The following is a 26,842-nucleotide window of genomic DNA, read 5'->3' on the forward strand; positions in this document are numbered from 1 at the left end:
TCCGAAGTACAAGGACCAAAGCTAAGATTTCCAGGTGGGCATTACTTTCTAATACCTCTATTACAGGCTTTCTAAATGATGATTTTGATGATGTCTATAAGTTTTAAGATGATAAATTGATGTTTGAACTAATTAACTTGCCGAATTTTGATGACGACGAGCCTGTATGTTACCCTCTACTGATGAGATAAGACGATTTCGGTGCCAAAGGCGGGATTGTGTACACGGAGGTAACCGTGAGCTGTATACCGGGTTGGCCGGTCAGAAATGACTGTGAGCCGACTGTCTGGTCGGCCGGTTACGGTGCTTGAGAAGGAGGCCTACTTCTCAGTACCATGATGATGATGATGAGTTGTAGAAGGGGTACTACATGCTAAGTATTTATGACTGCAGTCTGTCTTTCATTACTTTATGATGCTTATAATTTATCTTTTGCTTACACGGGTTCTTTTAAAGAAAAACCCCTGTGTGATGTTTAAATGGCAAGTTAAATGTATAGCTCTAAGAGCGAGATTGTTTATTTTCGGCTTATGTCCACTGAGTATTTATACTCAGCCCTGCATGTATTTCTAAATGTGCAGGATGAGCAAGGAGGGAGATTGGGGAATCGCTGGAGGGCTGTTGTTCATAGACGACCCTTTTAAGTACCGTATTTTACTTCTATACGGTTGTGCGAATAGTTGAAGACTATGTTCTTGAAACTTATTTAGGATTGTTACTCTCAGCTATATGTCTTCATACATATAGTCTGATCACGTTATGCTGTGCTACCCTGAACAATATGAATCATTGTAACTATTTAGCTATACTCCCTTTGTTTATGTTGACTAGAACCTTGATACATTTGAATGAATGAAGCCGATAATGTTTCTTTTAAGATTGATGATATTATATTTTTTTTTTAACTTGAATTATTAGTAGCTTCCGCTTGACGAGTCTTTCAGATTCCTTTGTTCTACCCTATCTTTTTATTAGTCGTATCGATACCCAATCTACTCTATCACTGGCTAGATGTCGGGCTGCGACAGAGTGGTATCAGAGCAGGTCGTCTGCTCTGAGTTTCATTCTTGATTAAGTTCAAACTCCTTGCTTGAGTTAAAACTTCACGATTGAGCCAAATGTTTGGTTTCAACTATCCTTGAGGTGAGTAAATCTTTTGAACTCATTTACTCATAAGACGAAGTCCTACCTTGAGAATGAGTCTAGCCTACCTTGAATCCTTAGGCTAGAGTGAAAGTAAGATTGAGAGTAAGTCTAAAACAACACCTCAGCGCCCCATCTCCTCCGGCTTATCGAGGTAAGAGTTATTATTGTACTGTTTTATGTTGAATATGAATATTGATAGTGATGAACTAACGAGATATGTAATGTTTTGATGGATGGAACTGCTTGAGGTGATGGAATATGATGTGAGCCAGTGGTTTTGGAATAAATGGAGAAATATTGAGGCTAGAATAGCCAATGCACCACCGTACCAAACGAGATTGCGTATGTCATTGTTTGAGATATATCAAGTAAGTTCTTTATCCTTGATGTGATAGAAGTTAAAAATTTTATTTCAGGATGCAACGACATTTAGAAGAGATGATGTGTCGATGGTTCCGAGATATTAGGCCGCAGGAGGGTGACACGTTGGGTGAGTTTGTAGCACACTACCATAGACGATGGCTAGAGACTACCGCATATGGGATTGATGAAGCAACAGCTATCACCATTTTGATTCCACAGTTACCACCTGAGTGGCAAGGTTGGGCGGCTTCACTAGTGCCGCAGTATATAGTTAGGACTGAGTTTGGACGTTTTGTGCGGGCAGATTTTAGGGGTTTTGTAGCGACGATTAGTCACCGCTACTTTGTGTTTGATGATCCCCCACCACCACCTTATGATGCACCCCCTCGTCCGACAGATCCTTTTTCGATCTTACCTGCACCCCCAGTTGATGAGGTTCCGTATATTCCGGAGCCATTCGTGCCTGATAAGGCCATTGTTTTTGAGCCCATTGTTCCGGATTCTACTGTTTCAGAATCGGGTATTCTGCAGACTGGATCGCCATACATGGACTTTGATCCATTTCATTATTTGACATTGATACCTTTTCCCAGTGCTGATCTGCCTCTTTGGGAGTCGGCCCCAGCGACATCACCATTTTCATTGCCTCCTTCAGAGATTATACCACCTATTCCATCTCCGATTCCTTGTACCGAGTATGTGCCTTTTGATCCTTACCCGAGGGTTACTCCTCTACCTGAGCTTGGCACACTTGAGTTTCAGCATTATATGCATCCTATTCTATACCCACCATCCAGAGATGCACAGGAGGGACCGTCTCATCCGTTTCCAATTGATAGTGATGATGAGGACCCAGACGGGGAGACGCCAGAGATGACAGTTGGGCATGGACAGGCCCGACCACTACGGCGTCGGACCACTGCTGATGGAGTCGATGTATGGGAGCCTATTCCGGAGCCACCTGTTTGTTACCCGATGGTAGACACAGATGTGGAGGATGAGACAGAGGATGATGATGATGGTGAGGAGACTGAGCCTAGTGAGGATGAGGAGGTTGAGCCCAGAGAGGATATGACAGTAGATGATGCGGGAAGTAGAGTATCCGGAGATGCTTTCGGTGGGACTGGATGGGTCTGAGTGAGGGTAGCTACATATGATGATGGGTTGGAGATGCTTATATGAAGATAGATGTATATAGTTAGAGATGCATAGTATAGTGAGTATATCAGTATCTTCAGTATCTGACATATATAGATGCCTAGTACGTATGACGACCGTTTTGATGGAGCGTCATAGTATGTATTAGGGACTTTTTGCTGTATATATCCCATTTTATAAAAGTCCTCGTAAGAGGCAATTTTCATATATATATGATGATGACCCGAGGGTCTTTTATAAATAAGAGTTTTGTTTTATGCTTTCATATTATGATGTTAAATACAAAAAGAGATTTTCCACTAAGATATATAAATGTTATAGAGGTAATATGATTGTCACAGCCCACTATCCCAGTGACGGGTTAATCGGGGTTATGACTTGGGTGAACAATAAGAAAAGGAAATTAAAGGGGATTTGCTAAGTAACCAACATTAATAACAACAACTAGTGATATATAAACAACTGCTTGGATATTTTACAAACGATTATGCCATAACGACCAGGCCCAAGGGAAAGTTAAACAAAGTGAAAGAGTAATAAGTTCCATAATACGATAACAAATTCAGAGTGTTTGCAGCGGAAAAACGTGTGAGTTATGCATATGGAGATGCATACTCAAGGTTTCATTACGTATCCATCAAAAGAATTCCCGCTCAACACCAAACCATTCCATCGCCTGCTCAACCTGCACATTTAGAAATATATGCAGGGCTGAGTATAAAAATACTCAGTGGCATAAGCCGAAAAACATCATGCATACATATATAAATTGAACTGCCATAACAGTAACACACAGGGGTTTTCTTAAATGACCTGCGCTTACTAAAACATTTCTGTCATTTTCATAAAGTTGGATGGCCATCCCATTTTCAGTCTATATGATCCATATCTGTCCTTTCAGTCACGCGCCGAGAAGGAGGCCTCCTTACCACGGACGCCAAGACCGGTCGCAAGCGACTCGCGGTCTCCATGAGTGTACACGTTAACCCTAGCTAGCGACCTTTGTCTAGCATAGGATCCCAATTGGATTTCCTTTAAAGTTGGCGAACCAACACAGATAGGATACATATAAAAACATAAACATTTTTGGCAGTCAATCATTTCATAAACATTTCATTCATAAACATTTCCATTTTCATTTCATAAGAGTCATTTATCATTTGGGCATAATAATAAACTGAAATTAACAGTTAAAAATCATCTCATGCATATATTCGTATAAGAGGCCTACGACACGCAGGGGATCTCTATATACGTATAGTAAAAGTAATGCCCACCTTAAACGTTCTTAAAGCTGGCGTGGAGTCGCTTCTCCTTCGGCTTCACTTTCTGTCGCCCGGACCTTCATTGATGAAGAGTCGATAAGTTCGTGAGGAAATTGTCATGAGACAAAGTCTAATTCTACGTGCCTAAGGTATCTTTTAGTGTTTTAGGGTTCTAGCATCCATAATTCGTTCGATTAAAGACAGTCAAAACCACATAAACTTGACTAATCATATAACCTTACGGGAAATCACATAGCAACAAGATAAAAGAAAACAATATCCTTAAACTTAATATCATTTAAAAATTCACAAGCTCACATAAGAGATAAAAAGCCCGCACAATTATTTGATTTCATAAATTTAAATAAGACATTTTAACCCCATTGATATTAAATAAAAATATTTTACCCATTTAAAAACCATACTCATAAAGCCTTGAAATATTATAATAAATGCAAGCTTATTCCCAAAAATTTTCCTTTAAAGTCCATCAATAAATTTAAATAAAAGAACGGACTTCATTTAAAATAAATAGTCCCAACCGTCAATATTAAAATTTAAATCAAGAGATTTAAATTCACTAAAATAATTTAGTGAAAACTCAAACTTTTTTAAAAGAAATAAGGCCAAAATTCGTAGGCTTTATTATTCATATTACAGCCCAAAAATAATTAAAATGGCCCAATCAATTAAATAACCCATCAGGATTTAAAGGCAAAAAGGGGCCAACAGAAATTAAAATAAATTGTCCAGCATTTAAAATTTGGCCCACTGATTTTAATGCAAAATTCGGCCCAAACAAATTAAATAAATCCATCAGCTTTTCTTTTTTTTTTATCAAAAGGCCCAGTACACTTAAAAATTCGGCCCATTCCTTCTCTTTTCTTTAAAAATTGTCGGCCCAGCCATTAGAGGCTTAAGCCCAAATCAAACAAAGGCCTAATTCTATAACACACACATAACACACAAATACACACACAAGCCTCACTCTCTCTCTATCCTCGGCTCTCTCTGCTCTCTCTCTGCTCGGTCGAGTGCGGCGCCGCCTTCGGCGCGCCGCCTCGCCGAGCACCTCCCTTCCCCCTCTCATCTCTCTGACCTCCTCCGTCTGCCTCCCTCTTTCTGTAACACCCCGTACTTTTATGAGTAGTAGTAGTGTCGAGACACTACAAAGAGTACTACGGTACTGAGATATGAGATTATAATGAGATGGAGTTATGATGATAAATAGAAATATTGAGCATTAGAGTTACACTTTTTTGATGAGATGAGTTATTCTTCTAGATAGAGATATGAGTCTGATAGAATCAATGATAAAGATAGAGATGCTGATTGAATTGAGAGAAGAGCATAATTTATTTTTCCCGATGACGGATACAGAGGTATCTGTGAGATTAATTGTCCTATTGTTAATAGGAACATCTGATTAAGAATAGAGTTGAGATAAGTGAGTGAGAAACCCTATAGAAGGGAGAGTCGATCTGAGAGATGATCTAATTGAGAGATGATTGTTGATTGCTTTGATGTGAATTGTATCCGTGTTTTATCTAAGATGGTTTGAGTGATTGTCTACGTGACTATTTGTTACGATGATGTGAGTATGATTTGTTTTGTGTTATGTTAACACGGATTATTTTCGAGATTTTGGAGAACGAGATTATTTTTTTTAAAATCGGGAAATAACATACAACTATTATTATTTTGCATATCAGTATTTTATGAGAAATATTTTACTGAGATATATATATATATATATAAGTTTATGATGAGATGAGATTTTCCAATAGTTTGAGCTATTGTTTTTTTTTCGATGAAGAACTACTGAATGTAATACATTGAGGAAATAAGAATGTATAGAGATAATGGTTGAACGTTGTTAAAGTTAAAAATTTGGCCCTGGAGTTCTACTATGGCGTGGGAGTTTTGCTCTGGCTTGCGAGCTCTTCTCGGGATGCGAGCTCTGCTATGCCAGAGGGGAAGTCAGTCCTCTGCTATGCCAGAGGCGAAGGCATTCGTCTGCCCAGACAGAGGGGAAGTCAGTCCTCTGCTATGCCAGAGGCGAAGGCATTCGTCTGCCCAGACAGAGGGGAAGTCAGTCCTCTGCTATGCCAGAGGCGAAGGCATTCGTCTGCCCAGACAGAGGGGAAGTCAGTCCTCTGCTATGCCAGAGGCGAAGTCATTCGTCTGCCCAGACAGAGGGGAAGTCAGTCCTCTGCTATGCCAGAGGCGAAGGCATTCGTCTGCCCAGACAGAGGGGAAGTCAGTCCTCTGCTATGCCAGAGGCGAAGGCATTCGTCTGCCCAGACAGAGGGGAAGTCAGTCCTCTGCTATGCCAGAGGCGAAGGCATTCGTCTGCCCAGACAGAGGGGAAGTCATTCCTCTGCCCAGACAGAAGGGAAGTCATTCCTCTGCCCTGACAGAGAATGCATTCCTCTGGGGAGCATTTCTCTGCTCTAGTGCAGAACCTACTTTTGAGAGAGAGGAGTCAAAGCAAGTGGATAAACATTGTTAACGGATAAGATATTTTATGCAAGTGGATAATTAAGCATGTGTTAATTATCCAATACTTGATGGCTAAGTAAATGGGGTTATATAAATAACACCTTTCTCTTTCATCCCCATAACAGACGTCCCTTTCCTCTCTCTCCTCTCTCTTTTTTCTCTTTTCTCTCGACTGTCATTATCCAACGCCATTGATGAGCTAGTAAAAAAAAAAAACTTTGTAAGCTACTTTTTATCCCATAACCACCGATTAAACCAAGCTGAAAACACTCGTATATCCATAAAACAAAAGCTGGACGAAGGTTTGAGCTAGGAATCAAGAAAGTGGAGTTATACTGTTCGTTATACAGATCATAAGAGTAAGTCTCTAAACACATGAATCTACTTATATCTAAGCTTTATGAGCATGTATATAGATGATTAGAGTATTAAAACAACTCCTAATTCAAGTTGAAGATCATGAAGAGAGTGAGGATTCGAGTATATAAATGAGCCTTAGAGATTGTAGTTATGATAGTTGATGGATTAAAATGATGATTAGAAATGAGTGATAACGAATTTGAGTTCTTGAGTTGATTTGAAAATTTGAGTGGTTATATGAGTTCTTGAGCATGCTAAGATGTTAAGTGATGGTTTAGATTGATGATTAGAAGTGATGAAATGAGTTTTGGTATGAGTTTGTTGTTGAGAATTATGTTGTTGTATTCAAGATAGAGATGTTTTTGAGATATATGAGTTTTAAGTACAAATTGGAGAATTTTCGTAGGCCTACTGACCTACTGTGATCGATGGTTTGTCGATGTCTAATAGCTTTGAAAATTTTATAGAAAGTCCCTACATGAGTCTTGAGTACCCTGATAAAATTGTAAGCCATTTCAACATCGTTTGATATTTCTTTAAAATACAAAACCTAAACTGCACATTACTACCAAGAATTTCAGAGAACAGGGGAAAGAGTCTTTCGTTTCAGTAGCTTCCTATGTGATCTTGCTTTCCAACTTTTTATGATATCAACCTTATTGTGTTAGCTAGATATCCACCGAAGATGAGCCCAGTTTGACAACGTTTACTATTTGTTGAAAAATTGTAACCTTCGGTTGCACAAAACTGCCAGAAATGGTAGATAATGGTAAAAACGTCATATCTCTCAAACCACTTGGAGTTTTCGACTCTACGTTTTTTTTTAAATGAAACTAGACTCGAAGATCTTTCTTTAGGTATGAGTCTCGAGTCCAGGAGATGTCGGAGTCAGAACAGTTTAAATTTTGAAGTTGAGTCAGTGTAAAAACAGAGCATGTTTTGATGATGTTTGTTTGTGATTTCTTATGTGCCTTATGTGATTGTGTTACCTATGTGTTTGAATGAGATTAGACGAACCTTATATGAGAAATAAATCGAGACTTAGAGCCATGATTTTCTTGAAACCTATCCTTGAACTTAAGGATGTGAGATGAGTGGAGAGTTTATATAGAGTTGAGTAAAGAGATAGAATATGAGATAGAGTATGAGATAAGGCCTGAGAATTAGTCAATGAGTTCTAATCGAGATTCATTTTATGACATGAACTTTCGATGATGATGATGATCCCTGAAGACACGAGAAGAGCAAGGAAGTAAGTAACTCCACTTTGACGGGAGATTTTGAGTAAGGTCTTCAGGTGGGCAATATTTTGAGTATATGTTTATCATATGAGCTTTCTAAATGATTTGATGATGTTATGAGATTAACAAATGTTTTTGAGATAAATGATGTTTGAGAACTGTTTGACTTGCCAATTTTTGATGTTGAGCTTGTATGTTTACCCTCTACTGATGAGATGAGACGAATTCGGTCCTGCCACAAGCGGGATTTTGTGCACAGAGGTGACTGTGAGCCGTCTTCGGGTCGGCCGGTCACGGTACTTGAGAGGGAGGCCTACTTCTCAGTACCTTAATTATAATGATGAGTTGTAGATGCGGTACATACATGTCGAGTACTTGTCTGCAGACACTTAATTATGATGTTTATGGTTAAAACTGCTTGCACAGGCTCTTTTAAGATATAATTCCTGTGTATTGCTGAATTGTGGCAAGTTCAATTTATAGCTCTATGAGAAGCTTTGTTTTTCGGCGATATGTCCACTGAGTATTTATGTACTCACGCCCTGCATGTATTTCTAAACGTGCAGGATAAGCGGAGGGGGAGTATGGTGCGGTGCTGGTGGAGAATGTTTCGGGTTGACGTTTTCTTTCTCTATCGTATGTCTGTTTTGTCGATAGAGTTTTGATATGAAGTTATGTTAAATAGAGTTTGATGTTTAAGATACTTAATTTCCTTTGAAAATCAAGCAATACACTCACGGTTATATGTCTTCATACATATAATCGAATCGCCTTTTGCTGCGATACTCTGCATATTATTCTTCATTATGAAAAATGAGCTATACCCGTTTTGTTTTTGTTCGTGAAATTCCTGATAATCAAAAAGATATAACGATGTTGACGATTTTACCCTTGGATTCATTTATGATGATTTCCTTAACACCTTTTGATGTGAGCTTCCGCTTGATGTTTGACCTATACATCTTGTCTTTTATTCCTTTAAAATAGTCGTATCGATACTCGATCCCCGCTATTACTAGTGTCGGAATCGGGCTGCGACAGAGTGGTATCAGAGCAGGTCGTCTGCTCTGAGTTAAATGCTTGATTGAGTTGAGCTTTTATTTGCTCTTATTTATGAGTTGAGTACTAGTCTAATTTGAGTTCTTAGACTGGTTTGAGAGTCAGTCAAAACAGAACCCCAGCACCCCATCTCCTCCGACTTATCGAGGTAAGAGCTTTTGATGTTTTCTTTTCCGCTTTCATGCTAAGTTTTGAGTTGACCCACTAATGAGTTATGTGATGTTGGATGGCGGAACTATCTGAGCATGATGAGAACCATGAGTTGAGGAATATTTGGGAGTCATGTTGAGGCTAGTATAGTCGTTGCTCCACCGGACCAAATAAGAGAGAGTATGTTGATGATTGAGGTGGAATACCAAGTAAGTTTCGTATCCACTTTTGAGAAACACGATGTTTTTGTTTTCAGAATGCAGCGTAATGTTGAAGAAGCAACGAAACGCTGGTTTAGAGAGTATGAGCCAGATAAGGACAATACGCTAGGAGAGTTTCTAGCGCATTACCATCGACGCAGGTAGAGGGTTATTCCCTATGGAATCGACGGAGCAGAAGCTATCGACCTTCTGATTCCGCGATTACCACCCACAGGGGGAGTTTGGGCGACAATTTTAGTCCCCCTTACTCGTGGGCACTACATGGTTGGGAAGAGTGAGGTATGGTGACATTAGCGGTTTAATCGCGACGCTCGGCCATCGTTATTTTGCATTTGGCGATTCCCCTGCACCGCCGTACGAAGTGCCCGCTGGGCCAGTCCAGGGTGGAGAGTTAGTGGTTGTACCCCCACTGCCAGATGAGCCTTACTCGGTTGCACCACCACCCCGTAGTGAGCCGATGCCGATTATACCTGAGCAAACTGTTTCAGATCCGATAGTTTTCGAGACGTATTCACCGGTTGTGGAGCACGATCCGTTTTCGTATTTGGCGATGATCACATATCCTAGTGCCGACTTACCATTATGGGAGTTGACCCCGGTGACGGCACCGTTACCAGTGCTACCTATCAGGTCAGCACCGCCGATTGGTTTTACAGAGCCTCTGATTCAGCGAGTATCGGGGCCATCCGATTCGAGAGTTGCCCCAGTACTAGATTCCGATGTTTTGGCTTTACAGCCTTACACGCACCAGCTCCACTATGCACCTTATCGAGGCGCCCAAGAGGGAGGATCTCGACCTGCGAGGTCAGACGGCGATGAGGAGGATCCGGACGAGGAGACTCCGGATATGACAGTTGGACGCGGGCGAACCCAGCCTTTATGGCATCAAGTTGCGGACGACAGCACCGAGACATGGGTTTCTATTCCCGAGGTGCCGGTTTACTATCCGATGTATGATACTGATGTCGAGGATGAGCCGAGCGACGATAGCGCGTTTCGGATCATAGACAAGTGTGAGGAGGAAGAGTCGGAGCCGAGTGAGGATGCTCCGACTGATGATGTTAGGAGTAGGATATCAGGTGACGACGAGATGGGAGATTGATAGATGACGACCAAGACTATCTAGAGATGTATATGAATATATATATAGTAGTAATGCATAGCCGATGTACATAGCTAGAAGCATAGTATAGAACATATATGACGCTTAGTCCCTATGATGCTTGCATAGCGAGAGCATCATTATAGTATAGGGCGTTTTGTACACAGAGAACCTTCGCTTTTGTGTAAGACCTCAAAAGAGAGGCAATTTTTCCTATGATATAGAGATGACAGTGATGACTAGAAAGCTTTATGTCACATCGTAGTTTTGAGATTGATAATTTGATGCATGATGTTAGATAAACGATAGAGATAACGAGAACTATGAGAATTCTATATGAGAAATATAGAATTGAGTTGAGATATAGAGAACTGAGATGAGAATTTAGAGATTTCATCGCGATTTATAGACACGAGCCTAATAGGGCGAACGTATTATGGAGACCTCATGGGATGCATAGATACTATTGACCAATTGTACTTCGTAATAGAGGTATTTTCACCGGGACCGCGTTTAACATCGCTAAGAGTAATAATGAGAGTAGACTTATTGAGTTCCTATCCCGCTTGGTCATTTTTAAATTTTTCTGCATCCATTTGAACTCCTACATGAGATGAACTATTTGCTATTGAGAAATTTTTCCAGATCCACTGTGTTCGAGCCTGAGTCGTTTGTATTGGAAATCCTTACCCCTTGATTTAACAGTGGACAATTTATTCATTTTCCACCTAGTGGATTGCTTCTACTTCCAGTATTGATTTACTCCCATCATATTATATCTCAGTTTTTATCTTAGTTTCTGTTCTAGCTTTTGATCTTCCTTTGATTGTAACTTCTTCATTATCCTTGAGATAGCACTGGCTATTATGGAATCATTCCATTACTTGAGCTCGTCTTGTTCAAGATCAGACATTTTTATTCATCACATCCTAGTTCCTACCACATCCGACAAGAGTTAGGAATGTCTAGGTAACTAGGATGGCATAATCAAGAAGAGTATTTGAAAGAAAACACGAGTTATGGGAGCAGTCGTAAAATATATTATTACGGGACGAGCACAACTGTTCGACTATGGATTTTCATATATTAGCCAAGTATGTAGAAAGCTAACCATTTCGAGGATGAGAAGAAGTAATGCTAAGCCAGAACAGGCAATAGCAGATTTAAGGAGATCGAGATGACAGATTAGAACAGATGACTTTTTCCACGATAGTAGACTGAGATGACGACTAGTATAGAAGTAGCATCGTCGTCGTAGTACGGGATGTTTTATTTCCGTTATGCCCCGCAATTAGTAAGAGTTCTCGAAAGAGAAGATTTTCTTATATGTCTATACGACGATGATCAGAGAGTCTCTATGTTTGAGTAGAGTTTTGAGCTAATGTTACGATGATAGACATGAGATATGTCTTTGACGTTGAGTTATGAGAACTAAGGAAATAATATGATGTTGAGTAAGAGTCTTATGATTCGTGAGCAATGGGAATTAATTCTAAGGCTGAAATATGTCCCCTTAGACTTTTGCCGAGAAAGAAAAACCGATTGAAGAGAGAAATAGAGTTGATGATAAGAGATAAGGCAATAAAACCGTAGCTGAAAACGAACGTCAATTTTGCGACTTGGTTCGGTATGCCACATATCAAGAAGAGATGAACAAGAAGATGTCAAAATTGTTTCGATCAGGTTTGAGATAAGAGGTACGAGACGATGTAACGAGTCGGAGTGCGGTTATGTGTACTGAAACATTAAATAAAGTATTGGAGATAGAACTGGCATTGTAGCCAGAGAAAGTGTTTTAAGCTTCAGCACCCCAAAACGGTTAAGAGCACTCGAACATTTCAATCTATCTTTTTCTGGACGAGGGCAAGAAGGAAAGAGAAAATGGGACAAAATACCTGCTACACCTGTCGAGGGGACGGGCACTACTCAACTAGTGTCCGAATCGTCAGCAAAGTGGAAGCGGAGAACGACCGAGTCAGTTTCAGCCGCAGCTCAAAGCGATGGAAGGAGTACTACCGCTACCGCCGCCATCGCGACAGCAGCTTGCCTATCAACCACGTCAGTAAGGAAGGCAGCCGCCAGCCCCGCAGGCGAATCAATCCCATCAACAGAAAGTGCTGCGCTTGAGCAGAAGGCTCAGGACAAGAATCGAAGAAATCTAGCATAACCACTATGGTCTCACTCGTATGTCCTGACTTAGAATTCTAGCTAGAATCGATTAAGCTCAAGGCTAAAAACCTAAGGATGATGTCTATGTGGTACATAGATATTATTTTGGGAATGGATTGGTTAGAGGAGAACCATGCGACGATACAATGCAAGGAGAGACGAATAACGTTTCATTTTTTTTAGGCCAAGAGCCTACTTGTTTATTGGCGTTGAGAGAAAATGAGAAAGCCGCCAATAATTTCGGCGCTTCAAGCCGAAAGCTTTTGCAGAGAAAGGATACAACTGCGTATGTTGTATACCTGAATCAGAGTGAGGAGTCCAAAACAAACATAGATGACGTACCAGTCATGCGAGAATACAAAGACATTTGAAGCTTTACCAGGATTACCCCAGATCGATAGCTCGAGTTTACATTTGATCTTGAGCCCGGAGCCGCACCGACGTCAAAGGCACCATATAGAATGGCCCCGGCAGAATTGTAAGAGTAAAGCTGCAACTTCAAAAATTGCTAGATTTGGGCTTCATTCGACCTAGTGTTTCCCCGTGGGAAGCACCGATTTTTTTTTAAAAAAGAGGGACGGTAGTTTGAGGTTATGCATTGACTACCGCGAGTTGAATAAGGTGACATTGAAGAATAAGTATCCGTTATCTCGGATCGATGATTTATTCGATCAACTCCAAAAAGCGAGCACTTTTTCAAAGATTGACTTAAGAACGGGGTATCATCAGCTGAAGATAAGATCGGAAGATATTTCGAAGACGGCATTTCGTACGAGATACGGGCACTATGAATTCATAGTCATGCCTTTTGGATTGACGAATGCCCCTGCAGTGTTCATGGATCTCATGAACCGAGTCTTTCACAAATACATGGACAAGTTCGTGTTAGTATTCATAGACGACATTCTGATTTACTCAAAGAGTAAACGAGAGCACGAAGAGCAGTTGAGAATCGTGTTAGAGAGATTGAGAGCTGAAAAGCTATATGCTAAGTTCAGCAAATGTAAGTTTTGGCTTAAAGAAATCAATTTCCTTGGCCATATCGTTTCTGCGAGAGGGATCAAAGTAGACCCAACAAAAGTTCAAGCGGTACAAGAGTGGAGAGCACCGACTACACCGCATGAAATCCGTAGTTTTCTGAGATTAGCAGGGTATTACCGAAGATTTATTGAGGGACTTTTTGAAAATCACTAAGCCATTGACGCACCTGCTAAATAAAGAAGTTAAATTTGAGTGGACGAACGAGTGTGAGTTGAGTTTTTCAGAGCTGAAGAAGAGAATTACCACTGCCCCAGTTTTAGTTGTTCCAAAGGTGAACAAAGAGTATGCAGTCTATACAGACGCATTAAAGAATGGACTAAGATGTGTACTGATGCATGATGGAAGAGTTATTGCAAGTGCCTCACGGCAACTCAAGCCACATGAGATGAATTATCCGACGCATGATTTAGAGTTAGCAGCCGTAGTGCATGCTTTGAAGATCTGGAGACACCATCTTTATGGAGTATGGTGTGTGATAAACACCGATCACAAAAAGTCTCAAATACTTCTTTGAGCAAAAAGATCAAGACATGTGACAGAGAAGATGGATAGAGTTGGTGAAAGATTACGATTGCAGGATAAATTATCACCCCGAAAGAGCTAACGATGTCGTTGATGTGTTGAGTAGAAAGAATCAAGGAGAGTTAGATTTTTCCTTACTCAAGAAGAAAACTTGATCAAAGAATTCGAGAGATTGAGATTGGAGGTAGTGATACCACCTCAAACGACGGAAATAGTGATTGCTACACTGAACGTTACATCTGACCTACGGTCAAGGATAATCACAACTCAAAGAGAGGATGAAAAGATAGAGAGGTTACGAATGAAGATTCGAACCGAGAAGATGGAGAATTATCAATAAACGACAGACAAAGCCATATTATTTGATGGAAGAACGTGTGTGCCTGATAGAGAAGTATTGAAAAATGAAATCATGAGTGAAGCTCATGACACCCTTATACAGCACACCCAGGAGGTACGAAAATGTACCAAGACTTAAAAATGAAATTTTGGTATGAAACGAGAGATAGTGCGATTGCACTGGAGTACCGAATGACGATTACAATCGGATCGAGATTCCAGATTTTACTTACGTTTCTGGACGAGCATGTCAAAAAGAGTTAGGTACTAAACTGAGTTTAGTACAGCCTTTCATCCTGCAGACGGATGGACAGTCCGAAAGGACTATACAAGTTTTAGAAGACATGATTAGAACTGTTGTGTTAGATAGAGGAAGTCAATGGGAGCAAGTTTTGCCCCTGATCGAGTTTGTTTATAATAATAGTTTTCAATCAACTATTAACATGGCTCCATACGAAGCCTTGTATGGACGAAAATATAGATCCCCCGCTTTATTTGGGATGACGTTGGGGAGAGAAATAGTGCTTGGATCAGAAGCCTATTTAAGAATAATCGCCATTGTGCGACAGATTCAACAGAGAGTTAACGAAGCACAAGATCGCCAAAAGTCTTGTGCAGACACTAGGCGAACAGAGATTCATTTTGATGTAGGAGACAAAGTCTTTCTTAAAGTTTCCCCACCCAGAGGAGTACATCAGTTTTGGAGTTAGAGGAAAACTCAAACTGAGATATGTATTAGACCCTACAATATACTTGAGAAAGTAGGCCCTATTGCCTATAGACTTGCGTTGCCTCCGAGCTTCGCGAACGTTCATAACAGTTTTCCATGTTTCACATTTAATTAATACGTGTTTGATCCATGACACGTCATTCATCAAGAAGAAGTGTCCCTAGAGCCGGACTTGAGCTACGAAGAGAGGCCCGATGTTATTCTGGATCGGAAGATCCAGCAACTGAGAAACAAGTCAATTCCTTTGGAAAACATCCAATGGAGACATCATGGCAAGATAGAGCAACATGGAAACTTGAAGAGAAGATGAAAGAAAAATATCCCGAGCTTTTTCCCGAAAGTGAATAACTCAAATTTCGGGACGAAATTTTTTTTTAGGGGGGTAGGATGTAACACCCCGTACTTTTATGAGTAGTAGTAGTGTCGAGACACTACAAAGAGTACTACGGTACTGAGATATGAGATTATAATGAGATGGAGTTATGATGATAAATAGAAATATTGAGCATTAGAGTTACACTTTTTTGATGAGATGAGTTATTCTTCTAGATAGAGATATGAGTCTGATAGAATCAATGATAAAGATAGAGATGCTGATTGAATTGAGAGAAGAGCATAATTTATTTTTCCCGATGACGGATACAGAGGTATCTGTGAGATTAATTGTCCTATTGTTAATAGGAACATCTGATTAAGAAAAGAGTTGAGATAAGTGAGTGAGAAACCCTATAGAAGGGAGAGTCGATCTGAGAGATGATCTAATTGAGAGATGATTGTTGATTGCTTTGATGTGAATTGTATCCGTGTTTTATCTAAGATGGTTTGAGTGATTGTCTACGTGACTATTTGTTACGATGATGTGAGTATGATTTGTTTTGTGTTATGTTAACACGGATTATTTTCGAGATTTTGGAGAACGAGATTATTTTTTTTAAAATCGGGAAATAACATACAACTATTATTATTTTGCATATCAGTATTTTATGAGAAATATTTTACTGAGATATATATATATATATAAGTTTATGATGAGATGAGATTTTCCAATAGTTTGAGCTATTGTTTTTTTTTCGATGAAGAACTACTGAATGTAATACATTGAGGAAATAAGAATGTATAGAGATAATGGTTGAACGTTGTTAAAGTTAAAAATTTGGCCCTGGAGTTCTACTATGGCGTGGGAGTTTTGCTCTGGCTTGCGAGCTCTTCTCGGGATGCGAGCTCTGCTATGCCAGAGGGGAAGTCAGTCCTCTGCTATGCCAGAGGCGAAGGCATTCGTCTGCCCAGACAGAGGGGAAGTCAGTCCTCTGCTATGCCAGAGGCGAAGGCATTCGTCTGCCCAGACAGAGGGGAAGTCAGTCCTCTGCTATGCCAGAGGCGAAGGCATTCGTCTGCCCAGACAGAGGGGAAGTCAGTCCTCTGCTATGCCAGAGGCGAAGTCATTCGTCTGCCCAGACAGAGGGGAAGTCAGTCCTCTGCTATGCCAGAGGCGAAGGCATTCGTCTGCCCAGACAGAGGGGAAGTCAGTCCTCTGCTATGCCAGAGGCGAAGGCATTCGTCTGCCCAGACAGAGGGGAAGTCAGTCCTCTGCTATGCCAGAGGCGAAGGCATTCGTCTGCCCAGACAGAGGGGAAGTCATTCCTCTGCCCAGACAGAAGGGAAGTCATTCCTCTGCCCTGACAGAGAATGCATTCCTCTGGGGAGCATTTCTCTGCTCTAGTGCAGAACCTACTTTTGAGAGAGAGGAGTCAAAGCAAGTGGATAAACATTGTTAACGGATAAGATATTTTATGCAAGTGGATAATTAAGCATGTGTTAATTATCCAATACTTGATGGCTAAGTAAATGGGGTTATATAAATAACACCTTTCTCTTTCATCCCCATAACAGACGTCCCTTTCCTCTCTCTCCTCTCTCTTTTTTCTCTTTTCTCTCGACTGTCATTATCCAACGCCATTGATGAGCTAGTAAAAAAAAAAACTTTGTAAGCTACTTTTTATCCCATAACCACCGATTAAACCAAGCTGAAAACACTCGTATATCCATAAAACAAAAGCTGGACGAAGGTTTGAGCTAGGAATCAAGAAAGTGGAGTTATACTGTTCGTTATACAGATCATAAGAGTAAGTCTCTAAACACATGAATCTACTTATATCTAAGCTTTATGAGCATGTATATAGATGATTAGAGTATTAAAACAACTCCTAATTCAAGTTGAAGATCATGAAGAGAGTGAGGATTCGAGTATATAAATGAGCCTTAGAGATTGTAGTTATGATAGTTGATGGATTAAAATGATGATTAGAAATGAGTGATAACGAATTTGAGTTCTTGAGTTGATTTGATAATGAGTTCTTGAGCATGCTATGATGTTAAGTGATGGTTTAGATTGATGATTAGAAGTGATGAAATGAGTTTTGGTATGAGTTTGTTGTTGAGAATTATGTTGTTGTATTCAAAATAGAGATGTTTTTGAGATATATGAGTTTTAAGTACATTTTGGAGAAATTTTCGTAGGCCTTACTGACCTACTGTGATCGACGGTTTGTCGATGTCAAATAGCTTTGAAAATTTTATAGAAAGTCTATACATGAGTATTGAGTACCCTGGTAAAATTTCAAGTCTTTTCAACTTCGTTTGATATTTCTTTAAAATGCAAAACTTAAACTGCACATTATTACCGAGAATTTCAGAAAACAGGGGAAAGAGTCTTTCGTTTCAGTAGCTTCCTATGTGATCTAGCTTTCCAACTTTTTATGGTATCAACCTTATTGTGTTAGCTAGATATTCACCGAAGATGAGCCCAGTTTGACAACGTTTACTATTTTTGAAAAATTGTAACCTTCGGTTGCACAAAACTGCCAGAAATGGTAGATAATGGTAAAAACGTCATATCTCTCAAACCACTTGGAGTTTTCGACTCTACGTTTTTTTTTAAAATGAAACTAGACTCGAAGATCTTTCTTTAGGTATGAGTCTCGAGTCCAGGAGATGTCGGAGTCAGAACAGTTTAAATTTTGAAGTTGAGTCAAGTGTAAAAACAGAGCATGTTTTGATGATGTTTGTTTGTGATTTCTTATGTGCCTTATGTGATTGTGTTACCTATGTGTTTGAATGAGATTAGACGAACCTTATATGAGAAATAAATCGAGACTTAGAGCCATGATTTTCTTGAAACCTATCCTTGAACTTAAGGATGTGAGATGAGTGGAGAGTTTATATAGAGTTGAGTAAAGAGATAGAATATGAGATAGAGTATGAGATAAGGCCTGAGAATTAGTCAATGAGTTCTAATCGAGATTCATTTTATGACATGAACTTTCGATGATGATGATGATCCCTGAAGACACGAGAAGAGCAAGGAAGTAAGTAACTCCACTTTGACGGGAGATTTTGAGTAAGGTCTTCAGGTGGGCAATATTTTGAGTATATGTTTATCATATGAGCTTTCTAAATGATTTGATGATGTTATGAGATTAACAAATGTTTTTGAGATAAATGATGTTTGAGAACTGTTTGACTTGCCAATTTTTTATGTTGAGCTTGTATGTTTACCCTCTACTGATGAGATGAGACGAATTCGGTCCTGCCACAAGCGGGATTTTGTGCACAGAGGTGACTGTGAGCCGTCTTCGGGTCGGCCGGTCACGGTACTTGAGAGGGAGGCCTACTTCTCAGTACCTTAATTAGAATGATGAGTTGTAGATGTGGTACATACATGTCGAGTACTTGTCTGCAGACACTTAATTATGATGTTTAGGGTTAAAACTGCTTGCACAGGTTCTTTTAAGATATAATTCCTGTGTATTGCTGAATTGTGGCAAGTTCAATTTATAGCTCTATGAGCAGCTTTGTTTTTCGGCGATATGTCCACTGAGTATTTATGTACTCATGCCCTGCATGTATTTCTAAACGTGCAGGATAAGCGGAGGGGGAGTATGGTGCGGTGCTGGTGGAGAATGTTTCGGGTTGACGTTTTCTTTCTCTATCGTATGTCTGTTTTGTCGATAGAGTTTTGATATGAAGTTATGTTAAATAGAGTTTGATGTTTAAGATACTTAATTTCCTTTGAAAATCAAGCAATACACTCACGGTTATATGTCTTCATACATATAATCGAATTCGCCTTTTGCTGCGATACTCTGCATATTATTCTTCATTATGAAAAATGAGCTATACCCGTTTTGTTTTTGTTCGTGAAATTCCTGATAATCAAAAAGATATAACGATGTTGACGATTTTACCCTTGGATTCATTTATGATGATTTCCTTAACACCTTTTGATGTGAGCTTCCGCTTGATGTTTGACCTATACATCTTGTCTTTTATTCCTTTAAAATAGTCGTATCGATACTCGATCCCCGCTATTACTAGTGTCGGAATCGGGCTGCGACAGAGTGGTATCAGAGCAGGTCGTCTGCTCTGAGTTAAATGCTTGATTGAGTTGAGCTTTTATTTGCTCTTATTTATGAGTTGAGTACTAGTTTAATTTGAGTTCTTAGACTGGTTTGAGAGTCGGTCGAAACAGAACCCCAGCACCCCATCTCCTTCGACTTATCGAGGTAAGAGCTTTTGATGTTTTCTTTTCCGCTTTCATGCTGAGTTTTGAGTTGACTCACTAATGAGTTATGTGATGTTTGATGGCGGAACTATCTGAGCATGATGAGAACCATGAGTTGAGGAATATTTGGGAGTCATGTTGAGGCTAGTATAGCCGTTGCTCCACCGGACCAAATGAGAGAGAGATGCAGCGTATTGTTGAAGAAGCAACGAAACGCTGGTTTAGAGAGTATGAGCCAGATAAGGACAATACGCTAGGAGAGTTTCTAGCGCATTACCATCGACGCAGGTAGAGGGTTATTCCCTATGGAATCGACGGAGCGGAAGCTATCGACCTTCTGATTCCGCGATTACCACCCACAGGGGGAGTTTGGGCGACAATTTTAGTCCCCCTTACTCGTGGGCACTACATGGTTGGGAAGAGTGAGGTATGGTGACATTAGCGGTTTAATCGCGACGCTCGGCCATCGTTATTTTGCATTCGGCGATTCCCCTGCACCGCCGTACGAAGTGCCCGCTGGGCCAGTCCAGGGTGGAGAGTTAGTGGTTGTACCCCCACTGCCAGATGAGCCTTACCCGGTTGCACCACCACCCCGTAGTGAGCCGATGCCGATTATACCTGAGCAGACTGTTTCAGATCCGATAGTTTTCGAGACGTATTCACCGGTTGTGGAGCACGATCCGTTTTCGTATTTGGCGATGATCACATATCCTAGTGCCGACTTACCATTATGGGAGTTGACCCCGGTGACGGCACCGTTACCAGTGCTACCTATCAGGTCAGCACCGCCGATTGGTTTTACAGAGCCTCTGATTCAGCGAGTATCGGGGCCATCCGATTCGAGAGTTGCCCCAGTACTAGATTCCGATGTTTTGGCTTTACAGCCTTACACGCACCAGCTCCACTATGCACCTTATCGAGGCGCCCAAGAGGGAGGATCTCGACCTGCGAGGTCAGACGGCGATGAGGAGGATCCGGACGAGGAGACTCCGGATATGACAGTTGGACGCGGGCGAACCCAGCCTTTATGGCATCAAGTTGCGGACGACAGCACCGAGACATGGGTTTCTATTCCCGAGGTGCCGGTTTACTATCCGATGTATGATACTGATGTCGAGGATGAGCCGAGCGACGATAGCGCGTTTCGGATCATAGACAAGTGTGAGGAGGAAGAGTCGGAGCCGAGTGAGGATGCTCCGACTGATGATGTTAGGAGTAGGATATCAGGTGACGACGAGATGGGAGATTGATAGATGACGACCAAGACTATCTAGAGATGTATATGAATATATATATAGTAGTAATGCATAGCCGATGTACATAGCTAGAAGCATAGTATAGAACATATATGACGCTTAGTCCCTATGATGTTTGCATAGCGAGAGCATCATTATAGTATAGGGCGTTTTGTACACAGAGAACCTTCGCTTTTGTGTAAGACCTCAAAAGAGAGGCAATTTTTCCTATGATATAGAGATGACAGTGATGACTAGAAAGCTTTATGTCACATCGTAGTTTTGAGATTGATAATTTGATGCATGATGTTAGATAAACGATAGAGATAACGAGAACTATGAGAATTCTATATGAGAAATATAGAATTGAGTTGAGATATAGAGAACTGAGATGAGAATTTAGAGATTTCATCGCGATTTATAGACACGAGCCTAATAGGGCGAACGTATTATGGAGACCTCATGGGATGCATAGATACTATTGACCAATTGTACTTCGTAATAGAGGTATTTTCACCGGGACCGCGTTTAACATCGCTAAGAGTAATAATGAGAGTAGACTTATTGAGTTCCTATCCCGCTTGGTCATTTTTAAATTTTTCTGCATCCATTTGAACTCCTACATGAGATGAACTATTTGCTATTGAGAAATTTTTCCAGATCCACTGTGTTCGAGCCTGAGTCGTTTGTATTGGAAATCCTTACCCCTTGATTTAACAGTGGACAATTTATTCATTTTCCACCTAGTGGATTGCTTCTACTTCCAGTATTGATTTACTCCCATCATATTATATCTCAGTTTTTATCTTAGTTTCTGTTCTAGCTTTTGATCTTCCTTTGATTGTAACTTCTTCATTATCCTTGAGATAGCACTGGCTATTATGGAATCATTCCATTACTTGAGCTCGTCTTGTTCAAGATCAGACATTTTTATTCATCACATCCTAGTTCCTACCACATCCGACAAGAGTTAGGAATGTCTAGGTAACTAGGATGGCATAATCAAGAAGAGTATTTGAAAGAAAACACGAGTTATGGGAGCAGTCGTAAAATATATTATTACGGGACGAGCACAACTGTTCGACTATGGATTTTCATATATTAGCCAAGTATGTAGAAAGCTAACCATTTCGAGGATGAGAAGAAGTAATGCTAAGCCAGAACAGGCAATAGCAGATTTAAGGAGATCGAGATGACAGATTAGAACAGATGACTTTTTCCACGATAGTAGACTGAGATGACGACTAGTATAGAAGTAGCATCGTCGTCGTAGTACGGGATGTTTTATTTCCGTTATGCCCCGCAATTAGTAAGAGTTCTCGAAAGAGAAGATTTTCTTATATGTCTATACGACGATGATCAGAGAGTCTCTATGTTTGAGTAGAGTTTTGAGCTAATGTTACGATGATAGACATGAGATATGTCTTTGACGTTGAGTTATGAGAACTAAGGAAATAATATGATGTTGAGTAAGAGTCTTATGATTCGTGAGCAATGGGAATTAATTCTAAGGCTGAAATATGTCCCCTTAGACTTTTGCCGAGAAAGAAAAACCGATTGAAGAGAGAAATAGAGTTGATGATAAGAGATAAGGCAATAAAACCGTAGCTGAAAACGAACGTCAATTTTGCGACTTGGTTCGGTATGCCACATATCAAGAAGAGATGAACAAGAAGATGTCAAAATTGTTTCGATCAGGTTTGAGATAAGAGGTACGAGACGATGTAACGAGTCGGAGTGCGGTTATGTGTACTGAAACATTAAATAAAGTATTGGAGATAGAACTGGCATTGTAGCCAGAGAAAGTGTTTTAAGCTTCAGCACCCCAAAACGGTTAAGAGCACTCGAACATTTCAATCTATCTTTTTCTGGACGAGGGCAAGAAGGAAAGAGAAAATGGGACAAAATACCTGCTACACCTGTCGAGGGGACGGGCACTACTCAACTAGTGTCCGAATCGTCAGCAAAGTGGAAGCGGAGAACGACCGAGTCAGTTTCAGCCGCAGCTCAAAGCGATGGAAGGAGTACTACCGCTACCGCCGCCATCGCGACAGCAGCTTGCCTATCAACCACGTCAGTAAGGAAGGCAGCCGCCAGCCCCGCAGGCGTATCAATCCCATCAACAGAAAGTGCTGCGCTTGAGCAGAAGGCTCAGGACAAGAATCGAAGAAATCTAGCATAACCACTATGGTCTCACTCGTATGTCCTGACTTAGAATTCTAGCTAGAATCGATTAAGCTCAAGGCTAAAAACCTAAGGATGATGTCTATGTGGTACATAGATATTATTTTGGGAATGGATTGGTTAGAGGAGAACCATGCGACGATACAATGCAAGGAGAGACGAATAACGTTTCATTTTTTTTTAGGCCAAGAGCCTACTTGTTTATTGGCGTTGAGAGAAAATGAGAAAGCCGCCAATAATTTCGGCGCTTCAAGCCGAAAGCTTTTGCAGAGAAAGGATACAACCGCGTATGTTGTATACCTGAATCAGAGTGAGGAGTCCAAAACAAACATAGATGACGTACCAGTCATGCGAGAATACAAAGACATTTGAAGCTTTACCAGGATTACCCCAGATCGATAGCTCGAGTTTACATTTGATCTTGAGCCCGGAGCCGCACCGACGTCAAAGGCACCATATAGAATGGCCCCGGCAGAATTGTAAGAGTAAAGCTGCAACTTCAAAAATTGCTAGATTTGGGCTTCATTCGACCTAGTGTTTCCCCGTGGGAAGCACCGATTTTTTTTTACAAAAGAGGGACGGTAGTTTGAGATTATGCATTGACTACCGCGAGTTGAATAAGGTGACATTGAAGAATAAGTATCCGTTATCTCGGATCGATGATTTATTCGATCAACTCCAAAAAGCGAGCACTTTTTCAAAGATTGACTTAAGAACGGGGTATCATCAGCTGAAGATAAGATCGGAAGATATTTCGAAGACGGCATTTCGTACGAGATACGGGCACTATGAATTCATAGTCATGCCTTTTGGATTGACGAATGCCCCTGCAGTGTTCATGGATCTCATGAACCGAGTCTTTCACAAATACATGGACAAGTTCGTGTTAGTATTCATAGACGACATTCTGATTTACTCAAAGAGTAAACGAGAGCACGAAGAGCAGTTGAGAATCGTGTTAGAGAGATTGAGAGCTGAAAAGCTATATGCTAAGTTCAGCAAATGTAAGTTTTGGCTTAAAGAAATCAATTTCCTTGGCCATATCGTTTCTGCGAGAGGGATCAAAGTAGACCCAACAAAAGTTCAAGCGGTACAAGAGTGGAGAGCACCGACTACACCGCATGAAATCCGTAGTTTTCTGAGATTAGCAGGGTATTACCGAAGATTTATTGAGGACTTTTTGAAAATCACTAAGCCATTGACGCACCTGCTAAATAAAGAAGTTAAATTTGAGTGGACGAACGAGTGTGAGTTGAGTTTTTCAGAGCTGAAGAAGAGAATTACCACTGCCCCAGTTTTAGTTGTTCCAAAGGTGAACAAAGAGTATGCAGTCTATACAGACGCATTAAAGAATGGACTAAGATGTGTACTGATGCATGATGGAAGAGTTATTGCAAGTGCCTCACGGCAACTCAAGCCATATGAGATGAATTATCCGACGCATGATTTAGAGTTAGCAGCCGTAGTGCATGCTTTGAAGATCTGGAGACACCATCTTTATGGAGTATGGTGTGAGATAAACACCGATCACAAAAAGTCTCAAATACTTCTTTGAGCAAAAAGATCAAGACATGTGACAGAGAAGATGGATAGAGTTGGTGAAAGATTACGATTGCAGGATAAATTATCACCCCGAAAGAGCTAACGATGTCGTTGATGTGTTGAGTAGAAAGAATCAAGGAGAGTTAGATTTTTCCTTACTCAAGAAGAAAACTTGATCAAAGAATTCGAGAGATTGAGATTGGAGGTAGTGATACCACCTCAAACGACGGAAATAGTGATTGCTACACTGAACGTTACATCTGACCTACGGTCAAGGATAATCACAACTCAAAGAGAGGATGAAAAGATAGAGAGGTTACGAATGAAGATTCGAACCGAGAAGATGGAGAATTATCAATAAACGACAGACAAAGCCATATTATTTGATGGAAGAACGTGTGTGCCTGATAGAGAAGTATTGAAAAATGAAATCATGAGTGAAGCTCATGACACCCTTATACAGCACACCCAGGAGGTACGAAAATGTACCAAGACTTAAAAATGAAATTTTGGTATGAAACGAGAGATAGTGCGATTGCACGGAGTACCAATGACGATTACAACGGATCGAGATTCCAGATTTTCTACACGTTTCTGGACGAGCATGCAAAAAGAGTTAGGTACTAAACTGAGTTTAGTACAGCCTTTCATCTGCAGACGGATGGACAGTCCGAAAGGACTATACAAGTTTTAGAAGACATGATTAGAACTTTTGTGTTAGATAGAGGAAGTCAATGGGAGCAAGTTTTGCCCCTGATCGAGTTTGTTTATAATAATAGTTTTCAATCAACTATTAACATGGCTCCATACGAAGCCTTGTATGGACGAAAATATAGACCCCCGCTTTATTTGGGATGACGTTGGGGAGAGAAATAGTGTTTGGACCAGAAGCTATTGAAGAGATGATCGCCATTGTGCGACAAATTCAACAGAGAGTTAACGAAGCACAAGATCGCCAAAAGTCTTATGCAGACACTAGGCGAACAGAGATTCATTTTGATGTAGGAGACAAAGTCTTTCTTAAAGTTTCCCCACCCAGAGGAGTACATCATTTTGGAGTTAGAGGAAAACTCAAACTGAGATATGTATTAGACCCTACAATATACTTGAGAAAGTAGGCCCTATTACCTATAGACTTGCGTTGCCTCCGAGCTTCGCGAACGTTCATAACATTTTCCATGTTTCACATTTAATTAATTACGTGTTTGATCCAAGACACGTCATTCATCAAGAAGAAGTGTCCATAGAGCCGGACTTGAGCTACGAAGAGAGGCCCGATGTTATTCTGGATCGGAAGATCCAGCAACTGAGAAACAAGTCAATTCCTTTGGAAAACATCCAATGGAGACATCATGGCAAGATAGAGCAACATGGAAACTTGAAGAGAAGATGAAAGAAAAATATCCCGAGCTTTTTCCCGAAAGTGAATAACTCAAATTTCGGGACGAAATTTTTTTTAGGGGGGTAGGATGTAACACCCCGTACTTTTATGAGTAGTAGTAGTGTCGAGACACTACAAAGAGTACTACGGTACTGAGATATGAGATTATAATGAGATGGAGTTATGATGATAAATAGAAATATTGAGCATTAGAGTTACACTTTTTTGATGAGATGAGTTATTCTTCTAGATAGAGATATGAGTCTGATAGAATCAATGATAAAGATAGAGATGCTGATTGAATTGAGAGAAGAGCATAATTTATTTTTCCCGATGACGGATACAGAGGTATCTGTGAGATTAATTGTCCTATTGTTAATAGGAACATCTGATTAAGAATAGAGTTGAGATAAGTGAGTGAGAAACCCTATAGAAGGGAGAGTCGATCTGAGAGATGATCTAATTGAGAGATGATTGTTGATTGCTTTGATGTGAATTGTATCCGTGTTTTATCTAAGATGGTTTGAGTGATTGTCTACGTGACTATTTGTTACGATGATGTGAGTATGAT

The 26,842-nt window shown here is 40.4% G+C and overlaps 1 protein-coding gene and 1 long non-coding RNA gene across 2 annotated transcripts in view; one reads left to right on the forward strand and one right to left on the reverse strand.

Annotated features, from left to right (window-relative positions):
- The window catches only part of LOC131023031 (protein ROOT HAIR DEFECTIVE 3 homolog 2-like), a 79,979-nt gene that overhangs the window by 28,025 nt on the left and 25,112 nt on the right, over positions 1-26,842 (forward strand). The gene's annotated exons all lie outside the window — the stretch shown is intronic.
- LOC131023658 (uncharacterized) lies at positions 3,099-4,028 on the reverse strand. The gene is made up of 2 exons (XR_009101454.1): positions 3,945-4,028; positions 3,099-3,352 (listed from the first exon to the last, which is right to left on the reverse strand). It is a non-coding gene; the product is annotated as an uncharacterized LOC131023658 (long non-coding RNA).

This window comes from Salvia miltiorrhiza, chromosome 4 (genome assembly GCF_028751815.1).
Source record: "Salvia miltiorrhiza cultivar Shanhuang (shh) chromosome 4, IMPLAD_Smil_shh, whole genome shotgun sequence".
NCBI classification, from domain to species: Eukaryota; Viridiplantae; Streptophyta; class Magnoliopsida; order Lamiales; family Lamiaceae; genus Salvia; species Salvia miltiorrhiza.